The sequence below is a fragment of the Schistocerca cancellata genome, chromosome 3 (genome assembly GCF_023864275.1).
Source record: "Schistocerca cancellata isolate TAMUIC-IGC-003103 chromosome 3, iqSchCanc2.1, whole genome shotgun sequence".
Classification (NCBI taxonomy): Eukaryota; Metazoa; Arthropoda; class Insecta; order Orthoptera; family Acrididae; genus Schistocerca; species Schistocerca cancellata.
The window spans coordinates 769242116-769260163 of record NC_064628.1 but is presented as its reverse complement, the minus strand read 5'-3'; the positions used below and the strand labels follow the sequence as shown (position 1 = coordinate 769260163).

General features: G+C 42.8%; 1 protein-coding gene and 1 pseudogene across 2 annotated transcripts in view; one reads left to right on the top strand and one right to left on the bottom strand.

Moving 5' to 3' along the window:
* The window catches only part of LOC126175808 (complexin), a 747913-nt gene that overhangs the window by 49214 nt on the left and 680651 nt on the right, over nucleotides 1-18048 (top strand). The gene's annotated exons all lie outside the window — the stretch shown is intronic.
* On the bottom strand, nucleotides 10969-11086 carry LOC126177375 (5S ribosomal RNA; annotated as a pseudogene).

Sequence of the window (18048 nt, the reverse complement as noted above, 5' to 3'; positions counted from 1 at the left end):
GAACTCAGCCCTTGTGAGGTACACTGAGCAGCTACTTGATTGAGAAGTAGCGGCTCCGGCCTCGGAAACTGACATACGGCCGGGAGAGCGGTATGCTGACCATATACCTCTCCATATCCGCATCCAGTGACGCCTGTGGGCTGAGGATGACACGGCGGCCGGTTGGTACCTTCGGGCCTTCACGGCCTGTGCGGGAGAGATGTTTAAATATGGAGGCACTCTCTCACTGCTAGAGGAACATATTAATGTTTCCCTTCGAGCTAACAATTCTCCTTTCATTCGCCATTCCTACTACGAGATTACCATATTTGTTCTATTTCACACTGTTTCATGCCCCAACCTACTTAAGCGATACGACACTCTCCAAACGATAACCACAACCCTTGTAATGGGGATTATCCTGAATTTACTGGTATTTAAAGAACATTGCCATTCAAAATTTGACTTGGAAATAATGTGTAAGTTGATCCGCATTTCCTTGTAATCTTCTGCTAACAATATTTTCCAGTAGACTAAAGCACAGTGAAAAATCTATAAACCTTTCTTAAACATCGTGATAAACTGTTAGTGCCTAGAGAGGGTATGAGCAATCATGTTACGCTTCATTGCGGCCCAAGCAATGTTACTCTTATTTCGATTTTGATTAACATTCGTCATTCACTTTAACCTACTGACCCTGTTAAACCTAAATTCATCGGAGCAATAACCTGTTTATGAAGATAACATTTCTACTTTCGAGCATACCTGTTTGATGTGCTCTCTCTCTCTCTCTCTCTCTCTCTCTCTCTCTCTCTCTTTCTCACTTGCGTGCCCATACACGCTATTTTACTAACGTCAACGAAGCGTTTCTAGAATTTTACTGATTTGCATGTGGATAGCATCTGGATTCCAAGGAAAAAACCGTCGAAACGCATCGTGGATATTAATAAAAAGGTGACTGACGAGTTACCTGCTTCAGTTTGTCGTATATCATAAACAGTTCTACATGAACGTAAAAGATTAAAGTGCAAGAGCACGCAACTGATAATGTGCCTTTCGGATGCAGCGTGTTATTTTAAGGCTGGCGTATTACCCGACGTTGTCCGGTTTATCTTAACATAAGGACACAAGATAATGATTCCTGACACATTTTGTTCGATTTGTAAGGTTTTAAAGAGTTCTGATCGGAATTTTCAAATAAATGCAAATTCCGTGCTATTGAGACTATTAACATTCGGCCTAGCGACCATTAAAAGTATGAATTTGGTATATATTGCTTTCTTACAGTAGTATTTGTTTTCATTTAGGCCTAAGGACCAAAACAAAACAAAACGCCGACTATCAGAACAAATTTTTTGGGGCGGACAGTAAGCTGCTGAGGAAAATATTTCTGTAATTAAAAAAGTTTGCCATCTGAAGATGGGCATAATATCCTGAGCCCCGTAATGGCGTTAAAATCAAGCTATTTAAAAATATTTATGCCTGGTTGCGTTCTCCACCAACAAAGAGTTATTTCAGTACCTTCTAACTTAATTGTTTATTTCCCTGTTGCATTATCTTGCTTGCGTCCGCTAAGAAAATAGAACAAGATTTGCGCGAAGGCCAATATAGAGCTATTTTCCTTTGTCGCAACCATTGATTGTAACTTCCTACATCCCAGTAACACGCTACGTGTCTTAAATAATTCGACAGGCTCCCAGTAATAGCAGGCAGTAAGAAACAAAATCGATCGATGACACTTCGCCACGTCAGCATGAGAATATCTCAATATTTCAATAAGTGCGTGACTCTAATGAGCCTCTGAGGGAATCTATATCCTACGCCCATACGAAAGGAGTGTAAGGGGTGGGGAATATCCTTGGACAACAAACTTCCCGTGTCCAACTATGGGGAAATTGGTCGCGTCATTTTATTAGCTACCATTCCGGCATTCCTCTCAAACGGTTTAGGAAAACCACGTAAAACACATAAAACTAGATGCACGAACTAGCTTTGGATCCCTTTCCTCCTGATTTATAGTACAATATCTTAGCCAACTGGTCACATCAGACGGTATAGCGACACAGAATTTTGGTACCATTTAGGCATAATACGTCATGGGGATCTACACGACCGAAATTTGTAATTCGGAAGGAAGTGTGCGGCAGAAAGTATCTGGTACTGATGTAGAATAATATTTGAGAGACTTTCATTGGTCTGTGTTATTACATTATGGACATCCTTAGTTGAGATCACCGCCAGCCACACGCACACGCGCACACACACACACACACACACACACACACACACACACACACACACACACTGGGCGTTTCTAAATCCTTGCTCCAAGCGTCTAGGGGTGATACATTACGTCATAGAAAACTGTTAGAGATAAAAATATGCACTGATGCTTCCTTCTGATGACTCTAGTATTCTTTTAGTCTTTTATAATTAGTTACGCGCCTGAGAAATGGTAGGGCATAGGCAGTCTTCAGTGTTCGTGTGCAGTATGTGTTCCATATAAAGCGATCATGAGCTCTTTGTGAAACAGGGTAGTCCGAGCTTCTAAAATACCTTTCTCTCTTTAGAGACAATCATTCTAAAGGTTTTCTAGTTGAAAATCACTGTATCAATTTACAGGACTAGGTAGTATGCTGAACACCTGCTTAGTAGACCTTGATAGTTCAGTTAAATCTATTCGTCCCAGGGCTGGTGTTTACTAAAGGACCCTAAGCGACATCAGGTACGTCAGCGAACATTTTGTCTCAAAGAAAAATTGTTTCTCGTGACGTGACCTGTCACTCGTAGATGTTTAATGTAAAACTTGGAAACGTCCTGCATATACAAGCTAAGCTTTGGAAGATACAAAAAAATGTAGCGTACTTAGAAGATATGTAATCTCAGCCGGTCGGAGTGGCCGAGCGGTTCTAGGCTCTACAGTCTGGAACCACGCGACTGCTACGGTCGCAGGTTCGAATCCTGCCTCGGGCATGGATGTGGGTGATGTCCTTAGGTTAGTTAGGTTTAAGTAGTTCTAAGTTCTAGGGGACTGATGACTTTTTTTTTACTCTCAAGTTTAGTTGAATATAAAGATTAGAGCTATCTATATCCGTTAGAGAAAACGAAATAAGCCAGAAATAAATTTCTTGTGCTATTATATTTCCAGAAATTTGGCTGCATAACTAACTTAGCTACATGGGTAGTTCATTAGTACTTATGGAACACGCGTCATTCGAAAGACATCTTGCGATAACCTGTTCTTTGTAATTCCGGCAGAGATGGCAAATACTTGAAATAACAGTTGAATGGATGTTATAAGATGGGCGCTAGTAAAAGTAAACTAGTTGTATTGGAACGTAGGCGAATTGAATCAGATGATTTCGTGACAATTAGATTAGAAAATGAGACGATGAACGTAGGAAACGACTGTTTCGACAGTAAATTAACGGGTGATGGCCGAAGTAGAGAGAATATAAAATTGAAACTGGCGGTAGACAGAAAAACACATTGATGAAAAAGAAAAATCCACTAATAGGAAACATCAGGTTAAATATTTGCAACTGTTATAGGAAAGTATTATGTGGAGTGTAATTTTTGTTTTATCAAAGTGTAACGTGGAAAATGGATAGTAAAGACAAGAAGAGACTATAAGCCTTTGTAATGTGCAGAAAAATACTGAAGATTAAGGGTGTAAATCTGATGGCTAACGCAGAAGTACGAATCTAGTTTCTTACGCGCTGCACAAAATGTTCATCTGAAAACAGTACACTCATATAAACAAACCACTATGCCTCACAAACGCTTCTAAATGTAAGAAAGGCAGATGCCAGAGTGGCATTCACTGGGAGACTCCAATAGAGGTATAGTCCACACATGAAGGGAATACCTTACAAAATCTTCATTGTACCGATGCTTGAGTATCGTTCGTCGTCTGAGACTCGTACCATATAAGACTGATGGAGGAAGTAGTGAAAATCCAAAGAAGCGCTCATCCATCTCCGGTGGCAGAAGCCGTAAAGGGGATCTCTGTGAATCACGTACAACACATTTTATTCTAGAAGCAGTTAGTTTTGTTCGGGATTCCTATACACCATATTATTCTGCACTCTTTTTTGCTACAAACCTCTATTTTTTATTTATTTATTTATTTATTTATTTTTACATAAGCTTCGTTCAATGCGACGGCCTTGCGCCACCATGCAGGGGGGCCTGTATGAATGCTTGGTACCACTCTTCTGGTCGACATTGGAGAGGTTATTGCGACAAGACGTTGATGCCATCATCTATGTACTGCTTCCGTAGAGTGCATCCTTCATTGGGCCAAGCAGATGGAGCTCGTAAGGTGCGAGATCTGGACTGTAGAATGGATGAGGAAGAACATTTCAATGAAGTTTTGTAAGCTCTTCACGGGTTCGCAGATTTGTGTTAGGCCTTCCGTGGTCATGGAGAAAGATAAGTTCATTAGGCATTTTCGTGGCGACGAACACGCTAAAGCCATTTCTTCGATTATCAGAAGCTAGCACAACACGCTTCAGAGTTGATAGTTGCGCCATGAGGGAGGATATCAAACTGAGTAATCACTTCAAAACCCCAGGAGAACGTCACTATGTCTTTACCAGATGAGTATGCGCTTACGAACTTGTTCGGAGGAAAGATGGTGTGGCACCACTCCATGGATTGCCGTTTTGTTTCCGGTTCGAAGTGACGAACCCATGTTTCATCGCCTGTGAAGATGTTCGACAAAAAATTGTCATTATTAGCATCGTAACGCGCAAGCAGTTCTGCAGAGACAGTCCTCCGTTGTTCTTTATGGTCTTCTGTTAGGTAGCGAGGAACCCAGCGCGACACACCTTCGAGTACAGCTGGTAGACTAGCTGTGATGATGTTTGGTTTGCGGATCGGTCAACTGCGCGGCCATCAGCGCCCGTACAAATTTCCAGTGTGTTCATAGGCCAATTTTTTTACACAGTCCAATCTAGCCACTGTCACGAATGATGATGGAATGATGAGGACAACTAACACCCAGTGACCGCGCAGAGGAAAATCCCCAAACCGGCCGGGAATCGAACCCGGGACCCCGTGAAGCAGCAATGTTAGCCACTAGACCACGAGCTGCGGAGTGGTGTACGAGTGTGTCAGCAGTAATAAAAGAGACGTCCAGTTGTGCAGCGAGGTGTTCGATTGTCATCCATCGATCACCTCCAATGAGAGTGTCCACACGTTCCAACATTGCGGGAGTCACAGTTGTGTGCGGGTGGCCAGCACGAGAAAGGGGGACAGGTTTGCTCGCTTTCGTTGTGATGATGATAGACACCTCGCCTAACGACTCACAGACCTTTTGTTCACATGCAGGTCTCCGCAGACACTCATCAAGCGCCTTTGAATATCTGCCATTCTGTGATTTTTCCGCCAAATGAAATCCAATGACAGCTCTCTGCTTGGAATGCATCTTAGTTACAAAAGTCATTTTGAAGGCTACGGTTGGAGCCGCCGCGTATAAGGACTTTCTGAAACAGGAAGTACTGAAGCGGAAATAGTCCACCATGTCCCACAAAAATTTCTGCATTTTTTGAACCGAAACTGACCGAGAAAAAAAGTGTTGCATTACTTTTTGAATGCCCCTTGTAATTTCTGAGGAGAGTCAACCAGTATACTGCTTCCTCCACGTATACCTCGCGAAACGCCAGTGAAAGGATTAGAGAGATCCGAGATCACACAGAGGCTTACCAGCAGTCGCTCTTACCGAGCATCATTCGCGACTGGAAGAAGAGAAGGAGGGTAGTGGTAGTGGAACACCAAGTCCCCGCCTATCACAGGCACACGGACTATACACTACTGGCCGTTAAAATTGCTACATCACGAAGATGACGTGCTACAGACGTGAAATTTAACCGACAGGAAGAAGATGCTGTGATGCGCAAATGATTAGCTTTTCAGATCATTCACACAAGGCTGGCGCCAGTGGTGACACCTACAGCGTGCTGACATGAGGAAAGTTTCCAACCGATTTCTCATACACAAACAACGGTTGACCGGCGTTGCCTGGTTAAACGTTGTTGTGATGCCTCGTGTAAGGAGGAGAAACGCGTACCATCACGTTTCCGACTTTGATTAAGGTCGGTTTGTAGTCTATCGCTATTGCAGTTTATCGTATAGCGACATTGGTGCTCGCGTTGGACAGGATCCAATAACTGTTAGCAGAATATGGAATCGGTGGGTTCAGAAGGGTAATACGGAACGCCGTGCTGGATCCCAACGGCCTCGTATCACTAGCAGTCGTGATGACAGACATCTTATCCGCATGGCTGTAACGGATCGTGCAGCCACGTCTCGATCACTGAGTCAACAGATGGGGACGTTTGCAAGACAACAACCATCTGCACCAACAGTTCGACGACGTTTGCAGCAGTATGAACTATCAGCTCGGAGACCATGGCTGCGGTTACCCTTGACGCTGTTTCACAGACAGGAGCGCCTGCGATGGTGTACTCAACGACGAACCTTGGTGTACGAATGGCAAAACGTCATTTTTTCGGATGAATCGGTCTAGCGGTTCTAGGCGCTCAGTCCGGAACCGCACGACTGCTACGGTCGCAGGTTCGAATCCTGCCTCGGGCATGGATGTGTGTGATGTCCTTAGGTTAGTTAGGTTTAAGTAGTTCTTAGTTCTAGGGGACTGATGACCACAGATGTTAAGTCCCATAGTGCTCAGAGCCATTTGAACCATTTTTCGGATGAATCCAGGTTATGTTTACAGCAGCATGACGGTCGCATCCGTGTTTGGTGACATTGCGGTGAACGCACATTGGAAGCGTGTATTCGTCATCGCCATACTGGCGTATCACCCGGCGTGATGGTATGGAGTGCCATTGGTTACACGTCTCGGTCAACTCTTGATCGGATTGACGGCACTTTGAACAGTGGACGTTACATTTCAGATGTGTTACGACCAGTGGCTCTACCCTTCATTCGATCCCTGCGAAACCCTACATTTCAGCTGGATAATGCACGACAGCATGTAGCAGGTCCTGTACGGGCCTTTCTGGATACAGAAAATGTTCGACTGCTGCCCTGGCCAGCACATTCTCCAGATCTCGTACCATTTGAAAACGTCAAATGGTGGCCGAGCAACTGGCTCGTCACAATACGCCTGTCACTTCTCTCGATGAACTGTGGTATCGTGTTGAAGCTGCATGAACTGCTGTACCTGTACACGCCATCCAAGCTCTGTTTGACTCAATTCCCAGGCGTATCAAGGCCGTTATTACGTTCAGAGGTGGTTGTTCTGGCTACTGATTTCTCAGGATCTGTGCACCCAAATTGCGTGCAAATGTAATCACGTGTCAGCTCTAGTATAACATATTTGTCCAATGAATATCCGTTTATTATCTGCATTTCTTCTTGGTGTAGCAATTTTAACGGCCAGTAGTGTAGATGATGTAGACGTATCTTCCCCGTGGAGGACGAAGAAGGGTGTTAGGCAGAAACACCTAGCAGGTGGGCTCAGCACGAGTCTCCGTCGGCCTTACAGCAGACGTCAACTTGTCAGTGGTTGATCCCCCCACCCCCTTCCGTGTATAGACATCCTTTACTCCCTCCTGTTTTCCTTTTTCCACTCAGTCATTAGCGAAGAGGAACCAAAGAGGGCGCACGTATTTCGCACAGTTACACCACAAGTGAAGTTTGAATACTGCTCTGTCAGTGAATGTATGTGTAACACGAAACTGTTATCAAACTTTTAGCACTGATCTGTAATGTTCAGCCGAGTATAGGAGTGAGGCGCGGCAGGGGTGTGTGAGTGTACACGTAATGGGCTGTGTTTGTGCAGCGTGGCGTGCTGCCGCCGGCGGACCCGCGGCCCGTGGCTACCCAGCGGCCGCCGACGCGTCGGCGCGGAAGCTGCAAAAATCAGATGCTTCCGCGTGGCCGGCCACGGCCCCTGTCTGCAAGCTATTCCTGGGGGCCGGCGCGTATACAGCGCAGCAGGCCACAGCTTACTCGCGTCCACTGGCCGGCAGCATTCAAATCCTCCGTGCTAAAGACTCGCAAATACGCGCGAGGGGCAACTGACGATCGCATTTCGACCATTCCGTATTGTCCTGTCATTCGTTTAATTACTAATACCAGTACCTCCTACCGATGTTTCAGAAATATATGTGGTATATCGAGAGGTTGTAACAACGGAAAATTGTACTGAAATGCAGGAGGATCTGCAGCGAATTGACGCATGGTGCAGGGAATGGCAATTCAATATCAATGTAGACAAGTGTAATGTGCTGCGAATACATAGAAAGATAGATCCCTTATCATTAAGCTACAAAATAGCAGGTCACCAACTGGAAGCAGTTAATTCCATAAATTATCTGGGAGTATGCATAAGGAGTGATTTAAAATGGAATGATCATATAAAGCTGATCGTTGGTAAAGCAGATGCCAGACTGAAATTCATTGGAATAATCCTAAGGAAATGCAATCCGAAAACAAAGGAAGTAGGTTACAGTACACTTGTTCGCCCACTGCTTGAATACTGCTCAGCAGGGTGGGATCCGTACCAGATAGGGTTGATAGAAGAGGTAGAGAAGATCCAATGGAGAGCAGCGCGCTTCGTTACAGGATCATTTACTAATCGCGAAAGCGTTACGGAGATACGGAGATGATAGATAAACTCCAGTGGAAGACTCTCCAGGAGAGACGCTCAGTAGCTCGGCACGGGCTTTTGTTGAAGTTTCGAGAACATACCTTCACCGAAGAGTCAAGCAGTATATTGCTCCCCCCTACGTATATCTCGCGAAGAGACCATGAGGATAAAATCAGAGGAATTAGAGCCCACACAGAAGCATACCGATAATCCTTCTTTGCACGAACAATACGAGACTGGAATTGAAGGGAGAACCGATAGAGGTACTCAGGGTACCCTCCGCTACACACCGTCAGGTGGCTTGCGGAGTATGGATGTAGATGTAGATGAAATGATTATTACCAGGCAGCTAAAACAGTGACCCACTTCCACCTGCAGGTTACCTGCCTATCACGTTAAAGGCACAACAAAAAGTTAACTCTCATATACTTACTGACTGCACTTAAAAGTTTAAAATGCTGTCATAATCTACTTAGCAAAATGCACAATCTTACGTTAAAGGATATATAAAATAAGTCGGGCATTAAAGTTACAAACTGGATATACGGGGTGATTCTTATTAACGTTTAAAAGCGTCTACAACGAAGTAGATGACGCTGGGACAAGTACTTTAACATACACTGAAGTGTCAAAGAAACTGGTACACCTGCCTAATGTCGTGTAGGGCCCCCGCGAGCACGCAGAAATGCTGCAACACGATGTGGCATGGACTCGACTATTGTCTGAAGTAGTGCTGGAGGCAACTGACACCATGAATCCTGCAGGGCTGCCCATAAATCCGTAAGAAAACGACAGGGTGGAAATCTCTTCTGAACAGCAAGTTCCAAGGCATCAAAGATATACTCAATAATGTCCATGTCTGGGGAGTCTGGTGGCCAGCGGAAGTGTTTCAAACTCAGAAGAGTGTTCCTGGAGCCACTCTGTAGCAATTCTGGACGTGTGGGGTGTTGTAGTGTCCCGCTGTAATTACCAGAGTCCGTCGGAATGCACAATAGACATTAGCGGATGCAGGTGATCAGACAGGAAGCTTAAGTACATGTCTAGACGTATCAAGGGTCCCATATCACACCAGCTGCAAACGCCCAACACCATTACAGGAGCCTCCACCAGCTTGAACAGTCCCCTGCTGACATGTAGATTCCATGGATTCATGAGGTTGTCTCCATACCCCTACACGTCCATCCGCTCGATTCAATTTGAAACGAGACTCGTCCGACCAGGAATCATGTCTCCAGTCATCAACAGTCCAATGTTGGTGTTGAGGGGCCCAGGCGAGGCGTAAAGCTTTGTGTCGTGCAGTCATCAAGAGTACACGAATGGACCTTCAGCTCCGAAAGCCCGTATTGATGATGTTCCGTTGAATGGTTCGCACGCTGACACTTGTTGATGGCCCAGCACTGAAATGTGCAGCAGTTTGCGGAAGGGTTGCACTTCTGTCGCCTTGAACGATTGTCTTCAGTCGTCATTCGTCCCGTTCTTGCAGGATCTTTTTCCGGTCGCAGCGATTTCGGAGATTTCATGTTTATCGGACTCCTAATATTCACGGTACACTCGTGAAATGGTCGTACTGCCAAATTCCCACTTAATCACTACCTCGGAGGTGCTATGTCGCATCACTTGTGCGCCGGCTATAGCACCACGTTCAGACTCACTCAAATCTTGATAACCAGCCATTGTATCAGCAGTAACTGATCTAACAACTGCGCGAGACACATGTTGTCTTATGTAGGAGTCGCCGACCACAGCGCGTATTCTACCAGTTTGTATATCTCTGTATTACGCATACCTATACCAGTTTCTCTGGCTCTTCAGTGTAAAACAGTACATTGAATAGGCCGTTCGCTGCTGCTCTTGTAAAGTGATAAGCGGTTGAATACTACGAAAAACACCAGTATTCTCCTATTGATTTCAATTTTTTGAACCTCTGCTCAAAAATCATATTGTAAACTGGGATCATACGAGCATTTGGGTATTACGAATAGTCAGTGCTAAAGAGTGAAAACTGATTTGGATAACTCTGTTTCACGTGTTAATTTTTCCATTCTCAAAGGCTCCAAGCAGATAAAGATATTCGTAGATAATATGGGGGCTACTCCGTGTTTTGTGACTGTATAAGAAGTTCTTATTTCGATAAAACACGTCTTTCATTATTTAACTCTCTCTCCGTCCGAACGAGCCTTGGAAGGCCCACGGAACCGACCGGCCGCCGTGTCGTCCTCAGCCCACAGTCTTCACTGAATGCGGTTATGGAGGGACATGTGGTCAGCACAATGATCTCCTGGCCGTATGTCAGTTTACGATACCGGAGCCGCTACTTCTCAATCAAGTAGCTCCTTAGTTTGCCTCACAAGGGCTGAGTGCACCCCGCTTGCCAACAGCGCTTGGCAGACCGAACGGTCACCCATCCAAGTTCTAGCCCAGCCCGACAGCGCTTAACGTCGGTGATCTGACGGGAACCAGTGTTACCACTGCGGCAAGGCCGTTGGGGTTTTGCTTTATGTAAGGCATCAATAATGCTCATAGTAACTACTGTGATTATTCATTTTATGTTTTAGATTAACGATACCACGAGCAGTTGTTACGTTTAAAATTAATTTGTAGCGTTCACTTTTTCTTTGCTCCATACATTGTTACCATGTGTACGCCTGTACACAGGCGTCCGTTTCTACTTCGCGTGTTTTGGCTTATATAACACATCCACCTCGTCGTTACACGTATTTTATGTTCATTTGAAACGTGAAGAATGCGCAGCTCTTTTGTTTTGTTTTTGTGGCTGTGGCAGCATTTCTGTTGTCTGATCTATTATTCAATGGTTGTTATTCTATGAGTTTTATTGCCTTTTGAAAAATGGTTCAAATGGCTCTGAGCACTATGGCACTTGTCTGTTGAGGTCATCAGTCCCCCAGAACTTAGAACTACTTAAATGTAACTAACCTAAGGACATCACACACATCCATGCCCGAGGCAGGATTCGAACCTGCGACCGTAGCGGTCGACGGTTCCAGACTGTAGCGCCTAGAACCGCTCGGCCACCCCGGCCGGCGATTACCTTAAACTTTGTTTTAAGTCAGTGGGATATTTTATCAACAATGAAGAGAAATTCTAAATATCTGTAAGAACTTGATGTTAAACCACCACTTGTCTTATTAAATTCAGATTGCATGTAAAAATGTATGCTGAAACATGCTATGAATTAATGCCCTGTTGTACATAGATTTTAGACCGAAGAAATGACATTTTAAAGCTATCTGACTACGACTTTTAGAGGAATGCAGCAAGGGTTGGGTAGTGATAGCTTATTTGCGCAACGACAGAATAACGAGCATAAATGAGGATACGAATGAATTCTGTGATCGCATTAAGTTGTGATGAACTCATGGGCTGGTAGGCAAGTTACGTGGACTGAGCATGCATGTCGCAGTATGTTAACCTAGCTTTTTCTAACTAGAAACTTGAAATAGAGAAACTCAGAATAATCACATCGTAGAATAAAGTGTTATATCACCAATTTTCCCTGCACGGCAGCTGACGACTTACTTGCTGACTTGAAAAACGTGCAAAGAAATACCCGAAGCGTATTGCTGACTACAGTTTTTTAAGAACCGTATATACCGATTGTATTAATGGCCCATTAAAACTGGAGTACATAATATGACAGGTGAAAGTTCAATACAAACTGTAATGTGCACACACTGACATAAAATTAACTGAATTTTTAAGCAGTCGCTCTGGATTATGAACGAACATGAACAAACTGCGTAAGCTTTGATTCAAATTATTGTTATTGTTATTATTACTATTGTTATTACTATATTATTTTTATTTTGAGCTTTTCATCATTACAGAGGCTTATCTCCAACATAATAATTTACTTGGAAATTACAATACAAACAATAAACGTTCTTAAACTATACTCTCAAAATATTTCTCCAGGTGTTTCGATCTGGCGTGTCGTCTTCCTCTGCGCCCATTCTCCTCATTGTGTGCTGTACATTCTGGAGCCAGGTGGTCACAGGTCGTCCTCTTCTTCTTCTCCCCTCCGGTTTCCACTCCAGTATCAATTTTGGTATTCTGGCTTCCTCCATTCGTCGTACATGCCCGTACCACTGTAATTTCTTCCTATCCATTACGTCATATATTCTTTCTTTTATTTCCATTCTCCTCATTACTTCGGTGTTCCTTATCTTTTCTTTCCTGGAGATTCTTGCCGATCTTCTCCAAAAGTCCATCTCTAGAGCTTGTAATTTTTTAATGTGCTTCATGTTAGTTGTCCAGGTCTCCGTTCCATACAGAACCACACTTTCTAATGTAGATTTGTATATTAATTTTTTACTTCTGATCATTACATTCCTGCTCCATAAGACTGAGTTAAGCATCCCAATGACCCTCCGTCCGCTACTAATTCCTTTATTGATTTCTGACTCTGATTTTCCCTCGATTTCTAAAATGGATCCCAAATAACAGAAAGTGTTTATCTTTTTGATTTTCTTTCCTTCAATGTATAGCTCATCTGAATAATTAGTCAAGTATTCTGTTTTTTGGTAATTAATCTTCAAACCGCAAGTTTTGTATGCTACTGCTAGTTGATTGCACATATAGTTAGCATCCTCCCCATCTTGTGCTATGACTACTTGATCATCAGCTAATAATAAATGATGTAGGTAAACTCCATCTCTTATTTCTAATCCCATACTATTACATTTACGGGACCATGTTCTAAGGCTAATGTCTATATAGATTTTAAATAATGATGGTGACATGGGACAGCCCTGTAAAAGGCCTTTGCTTGTTCTAAATTTCTGTGAAAGTTTATTACCAACTTTCACTTGGCAAATGTTATCTTTATACATCTGTTGTATTATTTTAATCAAGGAAGGGTTTATGTTTGCGATATGTAGTGCTCTCCAAAGTAATTTTTTTGGAACAGTATCATACGCTTTTTCTAGATCTATGAAAATTAATCCTATACGTTTTGATTTTTCCCTATGTTTCTCCAAAATCTGTCGTAATGTGAAAATATGGTCTACACATGATCTCCCAGCCGTGAATCCACATTGTTCTTCTTGGGTTCTAAAATTTTTATCCAGTTTGTTTTTAATCACTTACGCAAAAATTCTCATTAATGTGTTTGTAACACAAATTCCTCGATAGTTTGAACAAATTTTGCGATCCCCTTTCTTAAATATTGTATTAATGTAACCTAGCTTCATCTCGTTGGTTATTGAATCTCCATGTATCAATTTGTTGAAGAGCTGTGTTATCAGTTTCACAATTCTGTCACCACCATATTTCAGACACTCCAGATTGATATTGCCTGGTCCCGGTGATTTACCATTCTTACCTGTTCTCAACGCCTGAAGTACTTCACTTTCTAAAATATGGATCTCATCATTTTCATGTCCTTTATCTTCCCCTGTTCCTTCTTCTAGATATTCTTCTCTGTCCTCATTTAATAATTTTTGGAAATACTCTTCCCATTCCTTTTGTGTTATCAGTTGGAGATTAGTTTTGCTTTTTGTATCCTGTCGAAGCCCTTTCAATACTGACCATGCTTCTTTTGCTCTCCCAAATCCTAATTTGCTATTCACCTTGGCACATGTTCTTTCCCATGCTTCATTTTTTTCCCTTCCTTATTTTTTTCATCACTTCATTCTTCTTTTCCTTGTATATTGACCTTGTTTCTTCTGATTTATCATTCAACCACTGAAGGAACGCATTTCGTTTTTCTCTAACGAGGACCTCTAGTTCCTCTGACAACCACTCTGCTGCACGGTTGTGGTTGCTATCTTTTTTACCCAACACCTCTGTTGCTATGATTTTCACATTAGCTTTTATATAGTCATATATTTCCTCTGTACTTCCTTCAAATGATTCAACCAGTTTCCTTTCCATCCTGGCCGCAAAGAGTGTTCTGATACTTTCGTCTTGTAGGCTGTCAATATTAAAAGATAAATTTTCATCTTTCTCAGTCTGGTTCGTTTTATTTATGTTACTTGTATCACTCCTTGCATTCTTCCATGGCCAGAAAGACTTCATTTTAACTAGATAGTGGTCTGATCCACACTGGGCTCCTCTATAAGATCTGACGTTTACTGCCTTGAAACAACTAGTTTGCCTAATGATAATATAATCTATTATAGAACGAAGTTCTTTGGTTTTCTGTTGCCAAGTATATTTATGAATGTCCTTATGTTTGAAAAATGTGTTGGTAATTTTTAGATCAAATTGTTCACAAATTGCAATCAATCGTTCCCCATTGTCATTATATTCGTCCTCTCCATGTTTTCCTACTATTCTACAAGATTCTCTAATTCCTACCCTTCCATTCAGATCTCCCATGATAATCAGTTCCTTTCTTCTTGGGATTTTTTCAATAGTCTCCCTGACGGTGTCCCAAAATGTATCTTTTTCCTTATCTTTTGTGTCGTTCGTGGGTGCATATACGCCAATAATCACAACTTCCCTAGCAAATGATGTCATTTCAACAGTTATAATACGTTGATTGATGAATGTCCAATTTGTGATTCTTTCTTTCCATGACTTCTGTATCATAATGGAGACTCCTGCTGTTATTACTATTATTATTATTAATATTATTATTATTATTGTTACTATTTCGACTAAAAGTTAATAACGTTTCATCAGATAATTCTATGCAGATCGCGAAGTGTACACAATGACATAAAAATAATAGAATTTTTAAACAGTGGTACGAGATTGCGAATGAACTCCGTAGGTTTTAACTCAAATTATTATTTTAATTTCATGGTGAGGATGATCATGGTCACAGTGAAGCATGCAAATATCCATGCATGAAACACGTGGCACAAGAGATCACCACAAGACAGAGATTTAAACAATAAGAATTTTATATACATTAGTGTCGAACACAGTGTACTCGACGGGAATGTGATTAATTCAACGGCTATACTATTTGGATGCACTAATGTGAATCCAATTCTGCACCATGCCTTGGAAACTAACCATCTCAGCGAAAAAGGAACATTTAATTAGTACATAAATAAATCCACGCTAAATATTTGCAAATGCTGAAAATACTGCTTTGCCACGCAACGCGATGCAAGCTGGACCTCGGCAAGCATTTGTAACACTAAATGTGGGAGTGATCAACATAAAATGACTCCAGTTGCACTTAGTACATTACTCAACCATACATAGTCTTTACCTCGAAACACGCCGACAGGAAGCTCCAGACAAAGAAGCCTCACTTCATCGCGTTTTACCCTACGCTCGCGTCTCATTGGCTAGCGTCTTTGCCCGTCTAAGTGTTTCAAATGAGATGAACCTACAAAATTCGACGAAGACAGTGATGCTTTCAGTGATAGGACGCTCGGTACAAAAACTTTTCTGAACCGCCGTCTGCGATTTGTATTACGCGGAAGAAAATGAGTTTCTGAAAGTTACGTTTGTCGGAGACAACTTTCAGACAACTTACGATGAATAATATCTTCGGAAATTTGCACTCATTCCATCATCCCTTACATCCTCAGAAGAGAATCTAGTGGCAGCCTTAAATACTTCGTGTTTGTCACGGGAGCGTGATTTTGTACCTGCGATGTCAGATTTTTATCCAAACCTGAGAGCTTATTGGAGCTGTTAACATTTTGTTTCACTCTTTATCACCATATCTACGGCCAGGTAACACATTGAGTACCTTTAGCATGTACTGAGATTGTCTAATAAAGACTGATGCATTCACGTTACTTTCTTTCCTGCCTATAGGAGCACCTCATTAAAACATCACGATCGCCCAAGGAGGAATTTCATAAAAAAAAATTTCAGAGCCAGCAATCAACAGCAGTGCTAGAACCGTGACGCAGTGTAATGTTGGTACACACTAAATTACGGCATGCAGATTGTAACCTCAAGGCCAGCCGAAATTGTGCCACGCACGTGAGCACGTACATAACCGCTTTAGCTTTCATTATCGGCAAAATACCTGCAAAGCGAGGACTATAATAATAATATTAACTGCCAGGAGTCACGCACATGACTAGATTTGCGGAGTACGGAAGAATTACAGGAGATGGAAATGTTTTCAACTAATCACGAGAAACTGCAGTTTCTAACTTTCCTAGTTTGTTTGACGTTGTACCACAGTTGTGATTAGAACCCAGTGTTCGGAAACGATTCGGAGTTTACATTTACAGAATGGTTTTCTCCAACGAGTGTTCGTTCTAAAGCAGTATTACGGAAGAACATACCGAAAGTAATTTTTGACATCTGAGTTCCTTAAAGGCTGTGACGTGTAGGCTGTAGGACTTTTCTGTGATATCCAAATCCAACTGCAATAACCATCTGCTGTACGTAGAAATGCTAATGATGATGAAGTCCCATACTCCGTAACAGAGCGTAGGGGAACGATGCGGGAGACCCGCGCCGCCGTACTAGACAGGGTCCTAGTGGAGGTGGTTTGCCATTGCCTTCCTCCGACCGTAATGGGGATGAACGATGACGATGAAGACGACACAACAACACCCAGTCATCTCGAGGCAGGTGAAAATACCTGACCCGCCGGGAATCGAACCCGGGACTCCGTGCTCGGGAAGCGAGAACGCTACCGCGAGACCACGAGACCAAGACAATGAAAATTTGTGCTAGACCGGGCTTCTAACGCGGATTTCCCGCTTTATGGGACCAGTCGTCTTAACACCTTTGGCTATCCGTGCACAACTGACGACCGCGCCCAAACTTCTATATGTCTTCGTTCCTGCGTCACAGCCTGTGCTACTACACACATTACGTAATATCCGTACAGGAAACATTTTAACTGAAACCGCTTCTCGGTACCGGCGGATAAATACAATGTTGCGGTACCTGTTTTTGAGAAGAGCTATGAAATATTCCTTCGGACATGCATGCGCCGAGTGCAGCCGTTATGAAATACATGAAATATATTTTCAGCTGTGAATACCAATAACCATCATCTGTTTAAGGGAATGACGTCAGTGAAAATTTGTGCCAGACCGGGAACGGAAACCGGATTTCCCGGTTTACGTGAGTGGTTGCCTTAATTGCTTTGGCATACATGTATGTCCGAAGAAACACTGCATCGTTCTCCTAAACAAAACAAATGTTCAAAGATGTGTGAAATCTTATGGGACTTAACTGCTAAGGTCATCAGCCCCTAAGCTTACACACTACTTAACCTAAATTATCCTAAGGACAAACACACACACCCATGCCCGTGGGAGGACTCAAACCACCGCCGGGACCAGCCGCACAGTTCATGACTGCAGCGCCGCAGACCGCTCGGCTAATCCCGCGCGGCTTCTCCTAAACAACAGAGGCACTGTAGCATCGTAAGTTTAGTTACTACATACCCCCATCACCAATATCGCTGAATCTTCTTCTTGTTCTTGGCATTAATCCTGTATCTTCATGGGGTCGGCATATTAATTTGTGGATTTGGTATTGTTAGCGGTGGA